Below are 15,804 nucleotides of genomic sequence, written 5' to 3'. Positions count from 1 at the left end.
TACAAGCCCACAGGCATGTGTGCATTATTTTTTTCCCTCTGAAAGGCTGTGCAGGCTAAAAAGGTCCACATCCTTGCCTTCAGGTCATTCTTCAACCTGTAGCACGGACCAGGAAGTGGGTGGAGGAGGGGACTGGGCACAAACCGGGGCTATAGGGGGTGGGGTGGGGGGAGCCTGTGTAAACCACTGGAGCACAGAGGGCCTGGGGCCTGACTGTGCAGTTTACTAATACGACCCGCACTGACCTGGGGATGGGGGAACAGGGAGGGTGAGAAGGGACGCAGGCAGTGAGTGGCTATTGCATATCAAGTCAAATCGTCACAGGGCCAGGACTTGGATAAGACAAGTAGAAGGACTGGCCTCAGGCATGAAATTTAGGGGGAAGGGTGTCAAAACTCACTAATAAAGATAAAACTAGCATCTTAATAAAGTCCCTTTAAAACTCAAAGTTAATGCAAAACAATAAATCCATGAACAAAATATCAAAATTTTAAATGAAAATAGGATCTGACCCTGCACTCTGCCTGATGGCCTAGCTCGCCGCACCCTAGTCCTATACCTGGATCCCCCGATTTCTTCCTGAGGCCAGCCTCACACTCTCACCTGCTCTGGGGGTAAAATCATCTCACTGTTTCTGAGCTGTGGAACTTGGGGCATATGTAAAATACATCTAGCATCACCTACACTCCACGTGATTTTAAGGCTGAAGATAAAAGAACCTGAATGTGCTGTTCGGTGCCTGGAACATAGCGCTTAAGAGATGCTGATTGGAGCTAGAGAAATCATTTTAGGTCACCTTTAATGATGTTCTCACATCGCCGTGCGTGGACATTGAGTGGGGAAGCTGAAGTCCAAAATCAGTGGGACATCTTCACGAACGGTAGAGTGTAATTGAAATGTAAGCATTAAACTACCACCTTAGGAGGAGAAAAGATGTCTTGTCTAAAACAGGTCTAAATGGCTCCTCCAGAGCCAACAAACCTCTATAAAACTGGAATACTGCTTTATGGAGGAGACAGAGGAAGATCTGAGACGCTTATACCCCGACCAATGTTGTACAATCAGAATTATCAAGCAGAGCTTGTGACGGTGGCCAAAGCAGAAGCCTGGGCATTATATCTGAGCATCAGAGCCATGCCTGGGTCTTCACAGAAGTCACGTGGTGCTCTGTGCAGGGTTGGTGATCATTCTAGGTGCTGGTATGGGATGGAGCCACAGAGGGAGAGCGCGCCAGGTGGGGTGTGGCCCCAGGCTGTAGAGGGCCAACACCACCGACCCAGCTGCAACCTCTTCAGAGTATGGCTAGCGTGGCCACGCCTCCTGGATGGGCAGGAGAGTCCTGATGTATGCCTGGTGTTCTGGAATAACTGTTAGTAGCTCATGCTTTTACTATCAAACATGTCCTGGTCTGGATATAAACCTAAAGAATTGCCCTAAATATTGCATCTCTTAAGCGGAAGACGTTGAAATGTGGATTTTTCTCCTCCACCAGCCTGACTGAAAGCTTCCCAAGGGCCGGGTCTGTGTCCCCAGCGGCTGGTCCATGGCCCAGCTCACAGCAGGCACACCGGAAATATTTGCTAAATGGAACGAAATTGGGTAAGCCAGACAACGCATCTTCTCTGCTGCAGGGTCTGCCTTCCCTGTGCTCCCCATAAAGGCATTCATTCCCGGGCTCTGACTCCTACGAGGAAGGGACGACTGTCTTGGAGCCACCGTGCTGGGCGTGAGTCAGAGTGGAAAGCAGAAGTGAAAGCAAGCCAGAAAGCAAAGACGCCCTCCCTGGCTTGCACTTGGCATGGAACAAGTGCAGAAGGCACGTCCTGTGCAATCGAGACAGGGGCTCTGCTCTTTCCACTGCGAGGGGAGACCCTAGCCCTGTTGCCCAGACCCCTGCAGCAGCCCAGAGCCTCCGAGCCAGGGGGGAGATGAGGTACCTTATTGTGTCACATCCCGAGTCAGCCTTTTAGCTGAGGGCACTGCTCTAGGTGTGAGGAACGTGGGACAGAAAGGCAATGGCAGCCCCTGGATTGGGAAGAGGACCTGTTTGGCATCACTCTGTGCCTAAGTCTGACCTTCCTGGATCCTGCCTTTGTTTCCCTCAAATGTTCCCCTTGTGCGTGAAGTCCGTCCTCAGAGAAAGTCCATCCTGGTTGCTGCCCGTTGCTCCTCTCCCCCCACCCCACCCCCTCCAGTCTCTGAAGGTGGCCTTAGTCCCTGGGCCACCATGATGTGGCTTTCCTCCTCAGGGCCTCTTGAAGGCTACCTTTCCTGGGATCGGTGGTTCTTAGACTTCAGTGCATCAGAAGCCCTGGGGGGACTGACAATACAGATCGCCGGGTCTCCCCACCCCCAGAGTTTCTGATTCAGTAGGTCTGGAGTAGAGCCCAAGAATCTGCATTTCTAACAAGTCCCCAGGTGACACCGATGCTGCTGGTCTGGGGAATGCGCTTTGAGAACCACTGATCATTGATCTTCTTTGGGAAAAGGCCTGCTTCCCGGCAATTGGACTGTTCTCTAAAGCAGGAATTCTCCATCTGGCTGCACAATATAATCAGCTGGGGAGCTTGTAAAAGATCCCACACCTCAGTCCACACCCTGGACCAATTACATTCAGATCTGGCAGTGGGACCCAGGCCATGAGCATTTTTTAAGTCCGCTCAGGTGATCCCAGAGTGCAATCAAGGTTAAGAAACACTGCTCTCAAGCCGGTTTTCCACAAACCTGATTTTTCTTGGCCCTTCTGCCAATCACAGCTGCCCTTCCAGTGCGAACTGAGCTGGTCCCCTTTCTCCTCCAGGTATTCTTGGCATGATTTTTTCCACCTCATGGCAAAGTCCTCTCAGATTTAATCCATCTTCCTGCAGTGGTGCATGGGGGCCGGCGGGATCATACTTTGTGACCGTTTAAAACAATATTCTTTAAATACTCGTTCAGCATTCATTTAATGGAGATGGTGAGAAATTTATTTTCTCTCAATATGGATTACATTCAGAAACGGGTTCTCCTGAGAATTCACCCCCATGGCCAAAGGACATTCAAAAGAGACATTTCGCATTTTTCTGTGGTTCTGAAACTCCCTTCACTTGTCTTTAGCGATTTTCTGAATCGAACTAACATCTTGGGAGGACTAATAAAGGTTTACATTTGGAGAGTAAAATGAATCGCTAGCAAAGAATACACCTACATACTCTTCAGTTTCAGAGTCTCGGCTGACAGGTCTTGCCTGAGCAGGCCACAGAAACAGGCAGCTAAACTAGGCAATTGCTAGCAAGGCTTTTTTTTTTTTTTTTTTTTTTTTTTTTTTTTTAACTTCCACTCAAAGGCGTTTTGTACTTGGGTGAGAGAGGGACCAATTTACATTTTGCCAATTATGTAGTGTTACCCAGAGTTTCTAAATAAACTGGCACCATATTCCCATTCATTCCCAGGAAATTTGGCCTGCAATGGATTGGTGCCCCTGGAGGTGGTCCAGCTGGCCTGCCCTTCCATCCACTTGGGCTTCCAAGTTATTCTTTCCATTACAAGCATTCATGGAGGTGGGTATGATAACCATTCTGCTCACAGGAAGAGTTGGCTCTTACAAAAATCAAGGCAGAGAGACATTTTCAGTCTGGAGGACGTTATCACCAATGCCCAAGGCAACGGAGAGGCCAAGTAAGGTGAGGCTCAAAGGCAAGGAGAGGAGACATCCATTGATTTGAAGAGTGAATGTCACATGAGAGAGTGGAACCAGTGGGTTTGGAAAGCTCTTTTGAAAGTCTGGCTTAGGAGAGGAAGAGGGAGATGAGAGAGAAGGCTGGAAAGAAGGCAGGGCCAAAGAAGGATTTTGTTTGTTTGTCTGTTCTTGAAGATGAAGGAAATTTGAATTCATACTTAACAGGCTGCAAGAGGATTGGTTCAGACTAAGAGATGAATATATAGTCAAGAGTGTACAAGTAACACATGGGGCTTTGTCGTGCAAGAGGCAGAGAGGGTGAGGTGCTGAGTGAACGTTGCCAAAAGTTTGCTTCACTTTGCTGCCTTTCTGTTCAGTTACTGGCTGTTTTGTTCTCAGCAGCCCAGAAGTACTTTGTCTCTAACCAACTCCCATAGAAGGTACACATTACTGGGTGACTGGAGGGTCTGTCATAGGGAAAGGGATTTCTTGGAAGCAGACTGGGTCACAATGGCACACATTACAACCTGATTTTCTGGATTTCTCTTTAGAGTTTCTTTTTAACGTTTTGTTAGTTTTGTTTTACTTTTTTATTAAGTTCAAACATTCGGTAAGTATACTAATCTCACTGTACAGCCCATTGAATCTTTACATATGTATACACCCACATAACTACCATCAGGTCAAGACATAGAACACTCCCATGCCCCCTAGAATGTTCTCTTACACTCTCTTCTAGTCGGTGCGCCACCCCCGTAACCACTGCTCAGACTTCAATCACTACAAATAGAGTCTCTTGTTCTTGGACTTCATATAAATGAAATGACATATAAATGGCCTCTTTTGCTCAACGTAATGTCTATGAGATTCATCCATTTGCTGCCGAGTATCATTACTTTATTCACTTTTTTATTGCCATGAAGTACTCTGTTTTATGGAAATATTGCAAGATGTGTAGCCATTCTTCTGATAGACATTTGATTGCTTCTAGTTTGGGGCTCATATGAATAAAGGTGCTGTGAACATTCTAGAACTTGTCTTTGGTGGACATGTGCACTTTTTTCTCTTGGTCATGTATCTGAGAGGTCCTAGGTTGGTATATGCTCAGCTGTAGGAAATAAGAGCAGGGGTGTTTTGAGGTTTGGGGGCTTCCCGTGACCCACAGGATAAGGCCAGCCCTTTATAATACATGGTGCCTTCCATTCTACACCCTTGTCTACCTCTCTGAGCTTCTCTTTCACCACGGCCCTCTGACAGTCTGCTCAGGAGCCATCTGAACACCACCAGGTCAAGACATAGAAAATTCCCAGGCGCCCTAGAATGTTCTCTTATGGTCTCTCCTAGTCAGTACACCACCCCCATAACCACTTCTCGGACTTCATTCACTGCAAATTAAGCCTCAGACTTTGTACTGTAAATACCAAACACCAGATACAAAGCTTTTTGGGTTTCTGTGTGTTTTTGGCAAACGGTCCAGATGTTTCCACATTTCCCTCGGTGTTCTTCACTGACTGGCGCCTCCACCAGTGCTGCTGCCATCTCCCCTGCCTGGGACGCCTTCTTCCCCTTTCTCTGTTGGAGAGCTCCTTCCACCCCTGAAGGCTCTAGGCAAAAATTACTCCACCTCTGAATCTTTCCCCCACTTTCCCCTTCTCACCTGCCCAAAACGTTCTTGTCTGCCCACTCTAAGCCTTCTGCACACACCTTTATTAGCTCCAACCAATCACAGTGTTGAGATCATTTGGTTATGGGACCACGGGCTCCTGTAAGGACTGCATCCTGGCCATCCCTCTGTTCTTAAGTCATGCACAGGACCTCAGACTAAGAAGGGCCTTGGGGGGGGTGGTGCCTGGATGACTGTTGGTTAAGTGTCCGACTTTGTCTCAGGTCATGATCTTACAGTTCATGAGTTCGAGCCCCACATCTAGGCTCTGAGCTGAAGCTCACAGAATGTGCTTCACATTCTGTGTCTCCCTCTCTCTCTGCCCCTCCCCCACTCACACTCTGTGTCTCTCTCTCTCTCTCCCTCTCTCTCTCTCTCAAAAATAAACATAAAAAAAAAAAGAAGGGCCTTAATTCAGGTAGAATCAATGAACTGGATTTTAAATAAACAGAGAAGATATCCTTTTCTCTTTCTTCTCAGAGATCTAAGTCTAGGAGGTGAACCATCCAGTTCCATAATATTCCAGGAGTACTTCCTTATCGTATCCACACAAACAGTGAAGATGAAAGTGGAAAAGAGGCAGAAGTAGGGTTTCTGGGTGACAATTCCTTCTCTTCTCAAAGGAATGTATTTTTCAAACTCTAAAAGACATGCTGATGATTCAGACTTTGTCTCTGTACCATAATACCAAACACTCAGATACAAAGTTTTTTGTTTTTTGTGTTTTTTTGGCAAACTGTCCAGATGTTTCCAAATATCCAGATGTTCTCCCTGATATAACCCAAACAGCTCTGTGTCTTTGTCATATTTTATTAAGATATTTGGTATCATGGAAACAGAGCATGGATAAAGCTGAAAATTCAGTAAAGACAGAGCCAAGGGCAGGAATTTTGGCCCTACTCACTGTACTCTAGAGGCTGCCTGCGAGATGGGGCCCAAAGATGAATCCAGAAGGTATATCTGAGATGAGCAAGGTTATCAAGACCCACCCATTCCAGAGAGTTCCCTGGTCAGTGTGCTTCTGTTGGTCACACACACTTGCATGAAGGATTCCACCTCCCTGTTCCAATCCTTCTCGGCCATTCTGGACAACCACAGCCTTTCCCCGAACCAAGCACTGCAAACCTCTCACCTGCACTTACTCTCACTCCTTTGTCTGAAATGCCTCTTCTCCCCATTCTTACCCAGCCCAAACTTCCCACCCCAGGCCCCAGTGCCCCCAGCTGAAAGCGAGCTTTTGCTCTCTTCTCTCAATCCCCGCTCTGTCCAGATCCTTCAAGAGTTGGCTCGAGTGCCTGCTCCCTACAGAAAGTGATCTCATGTTACCCAGATACAAGACCTCCCAACAAATTTCTGCTCCTTTCGGGGGGCCACTTGGCATTTTCTACATTCTAGCCTAACTTTCTCTGCATTCGTTACTGCCACCCACACATGTAAGTGCTTTAAGGGCATGGTCTTTATCTGCTATCTATTTGTGTCCCACCAAGAAAATGATAGCCAAGTAAGAATATACATTAATTGTGGCAATTTCGGTTTATGACTTGGGACCGTAATCTGGATGTCCTAAAATCAAGGCAACGGTGGAAACAGCTCTAGATTAGGAGTCAGGCTGACATGAGTCCCACCCTGGATCTGCTGCCACCAGTTCTGTATCTCTAGATAGATCGCCTCGTCCCTCTGGGCTTCAGTTTCTCCCTCGGTAAAGCAACAGTGTCTCCAAAACCGCTGTGACAGGATAGCTGATAAGGCAGAGTTAAATGGGGGTGCCCGATTAGGTCAACACTTCTCTCTCCTGTCTGGGGTTAAAAATGAGAGATTGTTTTGGGACATACCTTCTTTGTTCCGGCCTAGGTCAATGTCCGGTGAATGAATGAAGTTTTATGCAGCTGAGACTCAGAAGAAAGGCAAGGATATTGTTCCCAGAACTGGGGGCAGGGAAGGAGGCTGGCCTATTAGAACTGAAGCATTCAATCAGAGAATATCTATCAGCCAGATTAAAAGGCTGAATCTCAGGGCGCCTGGATGGCTCAGTCAGTTCAGCATCCAACTCTTGATTTCTGCTCAGGTCATGATCTCACGGTTTGTGAGTTCAAGCACCGCCTTAGGCTCTGCACTGACAGTTCAGAGCCTGCATGGGATTCTGTCTCTCCCTCTCTCTCTCTGTCCCTCCCCCTGCTCTCTCTCTCGAAATAATTAAATAAGTTTTAAAAACAGTAAATAAAAATAAAAGGCTGAGTCTCTGGAGAAGTAGGTTTGGGCTTCTTAAATCATGTTCTGTCTCAAATTAGGATTCCTCCTTGAGCCTGGGGTCGGACTAAGCCTCTGACTGGGAGTCAAGTAGCTCCACCGTTAGGAAAGGAGGACTGTGCCCTTTCCAGAGTCTGACAACATCTGACTGGGTCCCTTTTTAAAAAAAAAATTTTTTTAATGTTTATTTATGTTTGAGAGAAAGAGTGTGTGTGAGCAGGTGAGGGGCAGAGACAGAGGGAGACACAGGATCCGAAGCAGGCTCCAGGCTCTGAGCTGTCAGCACAGAGCCGACCTGGGGCTCAAACTCATGAATCACAAGATCATGACCTGAGCTGAAGTTGGACACTTAACCGACTGAGCCTCCCAGGTGCCCCTGACCGGGTCCCTCTTGAGGGCAGGTCACCTGCATACTTCCTGTGGGCCCTCTGGCTCCAAGCTTCCCTAGTTGTCTGCCTATCTGCTGAGGGCAGCTTCCTGACCTCTCCGCCCTCCTCCCTTCTCTCTCCCCTCTTTCTCCTTTACCTCCTTGATCATACAATGGCGGGGTGCACAAAAGCCGCAAATTCCAAGCTATATGTAGTAGAGAGCGGCTGTTTGTCCCAAAATACCGCGCCGCTGACTACAGCAAACACAAATTACAAGCTTTATCTAATCACAGTTATGTGACCAGTCATTTTTGGTTTCCAAAAATGGCGGTGAGTGACGTGCTTCTGCAGCTGGTGGTGGCACCGGCTTGGGTTTCAGATCTCAAGAGCACACAGATGCGCGTGGAGACGAGCATCCCAAGTGACCCATCCAGAAAGGGAAATAGGAGAGGGAGAGAGAGGAAGTACAACTCACCAGACAAACAAATTCCGCTGGTGCGGACCTCAGAAATAAATTATTTTAAAATCATCAAGTGGCATCGCCGCTGCCCCAGAGGCTCTCAGCGTTCATCTCCCTGGCGCACAGTTTGACACCAAAGTCATCGTCCGGTGGCCGCACCAGGGGCTGGAGAAAATGAAACTTGCCTGGAGGCCACTGATTTCATTTGGGGGTTGGGTTTCTATGACCCCCCTACCTTTTCGAGAAGAGTAGATGGCCGTCTTGAGAGACTCTGCATCAAGGAAAAAGCACTGGGCTTGGAGTCAGGAACCTGAGCTGGCTATCACTGTGACCTTGACGTCAGCCCCCTTGTGCATAAGGTGAGGCCGATAACACCACAACACTCATCCCCGCCGGCAGGAGGGTCAGATGGGAAGTGCCAGACATACATTTGGCACTAATCAGCCTGGATGAAAAGGACTTTGCTGCTTGCTGGGAGCTGGATTCCCTTTCTGCATCAGTTCATCATAACCATTTTGACTGCTCCTTTCTTCCCTGTGTGTGGGCTTTCGCTCGCTAGGAATAGGTAGTGGAGGGGCCCAGCCTCTTTCATCACATCTTGCAGCTTCGGTTGCCTGCATAGTGGACGCGGCCCGTGATTCAGAGTGTCAAATGCGGCCACTCCAAATATGCCGGTGCTCCACGGAGATTCCGGGGCACCCGTGCGCACTCAGGACGTGCTCCTCTGAAGCTTTAGGTGGCCTCGAGATGCGCCTGATCCTCCCTTGTTAAAGCATGCAAGCACGTAGGGAAGCACAGCCCTATAAATATAAATATAAATATATTATATATTATATTATATAAATATAAATATAAATATAAATATAAATATAAATATAAATATAAATATAAATATAAATACAAATATATTATATTATATTATAAATAAATATAAATATAAATAAGCACAGCCCTACACCCTCCACACCAGCAAGAAATTGCACAAGGTCACCATTTCCAGAGGATGTGAGCTGTAACAATGAGCCTCTCGGACAGCACAGGCCTGACTTTCCAGGCCCAGCAGGGCAGAGAAGGATGGGACATCGTACCAGCCACTGGAAGTAATGACAATGAACTGAACGGTCCAAACTCAAGTGGACTCTCACTTCCCCAAACTATAAATAAAATGGCATTTTTTTTTTTCTTTACTCGTATTCCATGTTGGTCCTTCTCATGAATGAGCCCTTTAAGAGAAAGAACTAGAATTAGAGCATCAAAGTCTAGCTGGGTAATGCTGGGAAGTTCAACCTTTCCCACTCCAACTCTGAGAAGAGAGGGTGTCGGATGAGCCATCGAGGTTCCTGGGAGCTCTAGCAGCCTATTCTGATGCACCTTGGGGAGCGGATTGGAGTAAGGATCTTGGCACAAAGGAAGATCATTACTTTTAGTTGCCGTCACATCTGTTGCAAGCAGAGACGCCCCCCTCCCACTCCACCCACCAGATCAGTACTGTAGTCAGCTAGAGATCATCATTTCTCAGCCTCAACCGTGTCGGAAAAGGGATAATAAAACTCTGGAGCTGAGTCAGTTGAGGCAACCAGCTACAGTACCAAAGTCGATGGATCTCTGACTTACAAGTGGAAGCTCTGGGGAAAACTCCTCGTAAGAATAAAAACTAGCATTTGCAGAGTCTATACTGTGCGTTACACATTCAACTTAAGGGCCTCGCATCCTCATTTTATGTCATCCTCAGAACAATCCTCTGGTGTAGGTGTTTTTATTTCCATTTTATCAACAACGAAGCTGAGATTTAGAGATAGAGTAACTTGCCCAGAGATTCCTGTTTCTTCTGATGACAGGGAAGCTCAAGGTTAAATTTGGTCAAATACAAGTGCACAGGGGTTTGTTATTTGTGGTTTCCCAGCTCCGCTTTTTCTCCAGCCCTGACTTTCCTGCTTTCTTTCTCCTCTGCTTGTAATTTATTTCTGCGTATTTCCTATAGTAGAAAGCAACTTCAAATCCTATTTGGGAGAGAGAGAGAGGTGTAAGTAAATGAAAAAGCAATAGTCAGGTAGCAGCACAGCCAAGAAGAGAGCTCAGGTCCCAGGTGCCTGAGCCAGCCGTCACCTCAGTTTCTCTGCTCCGGGGCCTGTTGGCCTGGAAACATGCATTTGCAAAGGTGGAAAGTCCACAGGAAGACAAAAGGAGATTCCCAATCTGAAACACCACAGGCTTCTTGGGTTCTGGCTGAGAACAGGGTGGGCGGTGCCGAGGGGAAGCTCAGACCTGGAATCTTCCTAGGGAAGAACGTAGTTCTTTTGGTCGAGAGGGTCAGAGAGTAGAGACCCAAAATGCAGGCCTTGCAGGAATAAAGCAAGAGCAGCTCCTGACTATAGGCAGGGGCAATCTCAGCATGGCTCAAGGAACTGAAGCATTCTAGCATCTCTTTCGGGACATGGCTGTGGCTTTCAGAAGCTATAAGGCACAGGGTAGCACTGTGTCTACCTGAAAAGTCCACAAGATCCTGAAAGGAACCATCCATAGTGATACAAGAGCCTCACAGAGGGATGGGGCACCGGATGAAAGGGCAATATCTTTAGGGTCCTTGCATGTCAACAAGAAACAGTTGTGAACGTGTAACGGGAGAAAGGAATCCATTTATGATACATAAAAATCGGGGGCAAGTTTGAGAAGGTCAGATGAAGTTACAAATTGTGATTGAGATTGAATAAAAAGGCAATGAAAGTCAAATGCCCACATTTGGCAGGAATCGTACCGAGTGTTTCACATCCCTTCTCTCTTTTAATTAGAATGGCACCCTTCTGAGGTAGGCCTTGTTATCTCTGTGTGGTTAAGTGGGGAATAAGTGTCAGGGTGGTTAATCACCTGGACAAGCTAGCATGTGGCAGGACAGGACTCATACTGAGGGATGGTCCAGTTGGAAAGCCCAGCTCTTTCCACTCAGCTACCCCTCTTAATCAGAAATGACTCAAGTTCAGCCTATCCTGACCTACCCAATAATGGATGTATATCTTAAGTGCCCACCTACCCAAATATCAAAGAGTCTTCTTTCAGAACATGGCAAATGAATCTAAAGCTCATTTAACTGCATGAGAACACACACAAAAAAGAAAATGCTAGAAAAATATGGGGCACCTGGATGGCTCAATCAGTTAAGCCTCTGACTCTTGATTTTGGCTCAGGTCATGATCTCATGGTTCATGAGATCCAGCCCTGCATTGAACTCTGGGCTGACAGTATGGAGCTGGCTTGGGTTTCTCTCTCTCCTTCTCTCTCTGCCCTTCCCCTGCTCGCAAGAGCACACATGAGCTCTCTCTCTCTCTCAAAAATGAAGAAACTTAAAAAAAGAAAGAAAGGAAATGCTGGAAAATGAGCAAAAATAGAAGAAGCAAGGCCTACGAGGAGTTAAACCAAATCACAAAGTAGCAATAATAAAAAATTAAAATACTCAAAAAGTAAAGAACATGAATTTTTATAACAGAAAAGGTACATAAGATTATTTGATATATAATCAAGTAATCATCAAAAATTATTTAATCAGTTATTTTATGTAACTGGATCACAATTTATAGATAATTTAGATTATACCTTATGTGATATGAAAAAATAAACACCAAATGGATAAAAAAGTAAACTATTAAAATGAGCCATAGAAATAACAGAAGTAAAACAGAATACTCAATCACAATTTTGGAAGAACATTTATTTGATAAATAGTAAATAATATTATAACTTCCAATAAAAGAAAAAATTCAGGGGTGCCTGGGTGGCTCAGTCAGTTAAGTGTCCGACTCTTGGTTTCAGCTCAGGTCATGATCTTACGGTCTCATTGGTTTGAGCCCTGCATCAGGCCCTGTGCTGGCAGCACGAAACCTGCTTGGGATTCTCTGTCTTCCTCTCTCTCTCTGTCTCCCCCACTCACTCTGTCTCTCAAAATAAATAAATAAACTTAAAATTTTTTAATAAAAAAAAGGAAAAAGTTCAAGTCTATAACAACTTCTCTTCAATGAAATGTAACTCTCTTCAATAAAAACAAATACTCTTAGTATGTCTTCTGTGGAAAAATGCCACTTTAGGTCCTCTGCCCATTGTTTAATTGAATAATCCAGATGGCCAACGGACACATGAAAAGATGCTCAACATCACTCATCATCAGGGAAATGCAAATCAAAACCACAATGAGATACCACCTCATGCCTATCAGAATGGCTAGCATTAAAAATACAAGAGGTAGCAAAGTACTGGCAAGGATGTGGAGAAAAAGGAACCCTTGTGCGCCATTGACGGAAATGTAAATTGGTGCACCCATTCTGGAAAACAGCATGGAGGCTCCTCAAAAATCTAAAAAAATAAGTAGCATACAATCCAATAATGTACACGTGGGTATTTGCCCAAAGAAAATGAAAACACAATTTGAAAAGATACATGCACCCCTAGGTTTATTGCGGCATTATTTATAATAGCCAAATTACGGAAACAACCTAAGTGCCCACTGATATATGAATGGATAGAGAAGATGTGGTGTGTATACGTACACAATGGAATATTATTTAGTCATAAAAAAGAATGAAACCCTGCCATCTGCAACTACATGGATGGATCCGGAGGGTACTGTGTTAAGTGAAATCAGTCAGAGGAAGACAAATACCATGTGATTTCACTTACGTGTGGAATCTAAAAAACAAAACAAACAGCAACAACAAAAAAGAGAGAAACAGACTCACACATATGGAGAACACACTAGTGGTTGCCAGAGGGGAGGGCGGGGGGAGGCAGGCAGAATAGGTTAAAGGGATAAAGAGGTACAAACTTCCAGTTATAAGCTAAGTCGCAAGGATGAAAAGTGCAGCATTGGGAATATGGCCAATAGCACCGTAATAACTGTTTTGTAACTGCATATGTCATGGTGAACATTTCATAAAGTGTACGATTGTTGCATCACTATGTTGTACACCTGAAACTAAAATAATATTTTATGCCAACTACACTTCAGATAAAAAATAATACTTGATTAATTGAGTTTAAAAATGCAAATTTCATTATAATAAAAGGAAAGCTATTTCCAAAAATAGATAGCCAGTACAATTAGGTCCCAATACAGCAGCGGGTAAATACACGAGGACAATCCCACAGCAGAAATAAATGCATTTTCAACCTCAGAAAGTAAAAATGTAATGAAGCACCATTTGGTTGGTACTTTCTGACAGCCCTGCATTTTGATTTTGCCCTTTTAGAAAACAGTAAAATAATATATGACAAAATCCTTAACCCTGTAAGTAGTCTTTGAGCCAGTAAATCTATCCTAGAAACTTATTCAAAGGAGATAATCCAAAAGAATCAAAATTGATAAAACCCATTTCTTTTCATTGTATCTGTAGGAGAATACAGAAGTCCGCGGAAGCCATCGTGGTCATTGCATAACACGTGGAAATCAAACCATCGTGCTGGACACCTTAAACTTAGGCAGTGACATCAGTCAATTATTTCGCAATAAACCTGGAGAAAAAATATAAACACAAAGATGTTCTTTGCAATGTTATCTGAGTGAGTAAAAAAAGAAGAAAAAAACCTTCAAATTAATGACCAACAGGAGCGAAATGGTGAAATGATTGTGGTATAACAACCGGATGAAATATGAGGCCGACACTGTCATAGGATGTAACAACACCGGCTGGGGGACAAAGGGCTGCTCGCAAGGATGCACGTGGCCTGAGGCTGCAAGCACATACCCATGACTGCAAATGGAAGCGTGCTGGCAAGGGCCATGAAAAAGGGAAAGTTTTATGAAGAAGGGACATGGTGAATATTTTCTGTAGTTTGAATTCCCCTCAGTCTTCTTTTTTTTTTTCTTTAAGTTTCATTTATTTTATTTATTTTGAGACAGAATGAGCATGTGTGCATGTGCATGAATGTAGGAGGGGCAGAGGGAGAGGGAGAGAGAATATCCCAAGCAGGCTCCATGTTCAGCATGGAGTCTGACATGGGGCTTGACCCCATGACCGTGACATCATGACCTGAGCAGAAACCAAGAGTCGGCGCTCAACCGACTGACCCACCCAGACACCCCTCCCCCATGTCTTGGTTCTAATGACTCTTTAACCATAACTTAATCTGGTTCTAACAAGGCATTATCGAGGCATTAGTGAGGACCCACGGGATACCTAGCAACATGCTAACAGATACTTCAGAATGCCCCATTATTTAATTTTTTTAAGTGTATTTGTTTATTTTTGAGAAGCGGGGGACAGAGAGAGAGGAAGAGAGAGGACCCCAAGCAGGCTCTGCACTATCAGCACAGAGCCTGACACAGGGCTCAAACCCACGAACCGTGAGATCGTGACCTGAGCTGAAATCAAGAGTCGGATGCCCAACCAACTGAGCCACCCAGGCACCCCCTCCCCAGTCTTGTTCTGATGAATCTTTAACCATCGCTTAATCTGGTTCAAACAAGGCATTATTGAACACCCACAGGACACCTAGTGACATGCTAACAGATACTTCAGAATGCCCCTTTACAGACCACTGGCCTTCTTGTCCAGGAGATGCAGTCCGCCTCTCACACAAGCAAGAGCACTGCTCCCGGGGCAAGAAGATCGGAAGACTCTGAGTCTCCAACAGCAATATGTGTCCACATTAGTTACCTATGGCTACTTTGAGTGCCATAAACTCAGTGGCTTTACCAGTGGAAATTTATTCTCTGATAGTTCTGGTGGGTAGAAAGCTAAAATCCAGGTGTGAGAAGGACCAGGACTCTCTGGACTCTGGGTAGAATCCTTCCTTGTCTCTTCCCATATTCTGGAGGCAGCCAGCAACCCTCGGTGCTCCTTGGCTTGCATCTTCCTCACTCCAGTCCCTGCCTCTGTCCTCACATGGCGACATTCTCTTTGTATCTTCACATTATCTTCTTGTAAGGACACCAGTCATATTGCATTAAGGGTCCACTCTAATGCAGTATGACTTTATCTAAACTTGACCGATTGCATCCACAACGACCCTATTTTCAAATAAGGTCACATTCTGTAAGGTACTGGGAGTAAGGACTTCAACACACGTTTTGGGGGGACATAGTCCAGTAGTGTCTAAGCCCATCAACTTCCAAATCTGACTTACCAATCTCCAAAACACCCAGATGCTTATGAGCCTTATTCCTGTGATCCTCTCAATTTCTCCAATGTATGAGATAGGTAGGAAGTAGGGCAATAAAACTTAAATGTCATGGTAGTCATTTGGGGGTCACCATATTGCACCGAACCATAAACACTTCTTGCTGGAATTGCCTTGGATGGGAGATCTGAGAATTGACTTAAGTAATGACCTCAAGGAAGGTTTCCAAAAAAGCTATCTGACTCCATCAGGGGTCGAGAGCTATTGAGGCCATAGTGTGGGGCAATCACAATGTGGTCTAGCA

The sequence above is a fragment of the Panthera tigris genome, chromosome D4, assembly GCF_018350195.1.
Source record: "Panthera tigris isolate Pti1 chromosome D4, P.tigris_Pti1_mat1.1, whole genome shotgun sequence".
Classification (NCBI taxonomy): domain Eukaryota; kingdom Metazoa; phylum Chordata; class Mammalia; order Carnivora; family Felidae; genus Panthera; species Panthera tigris.
The sequence above is the reverse complement of the archived record's forward strand: the minus strand, read 5'-3'. Positions refer to the sequence as shown.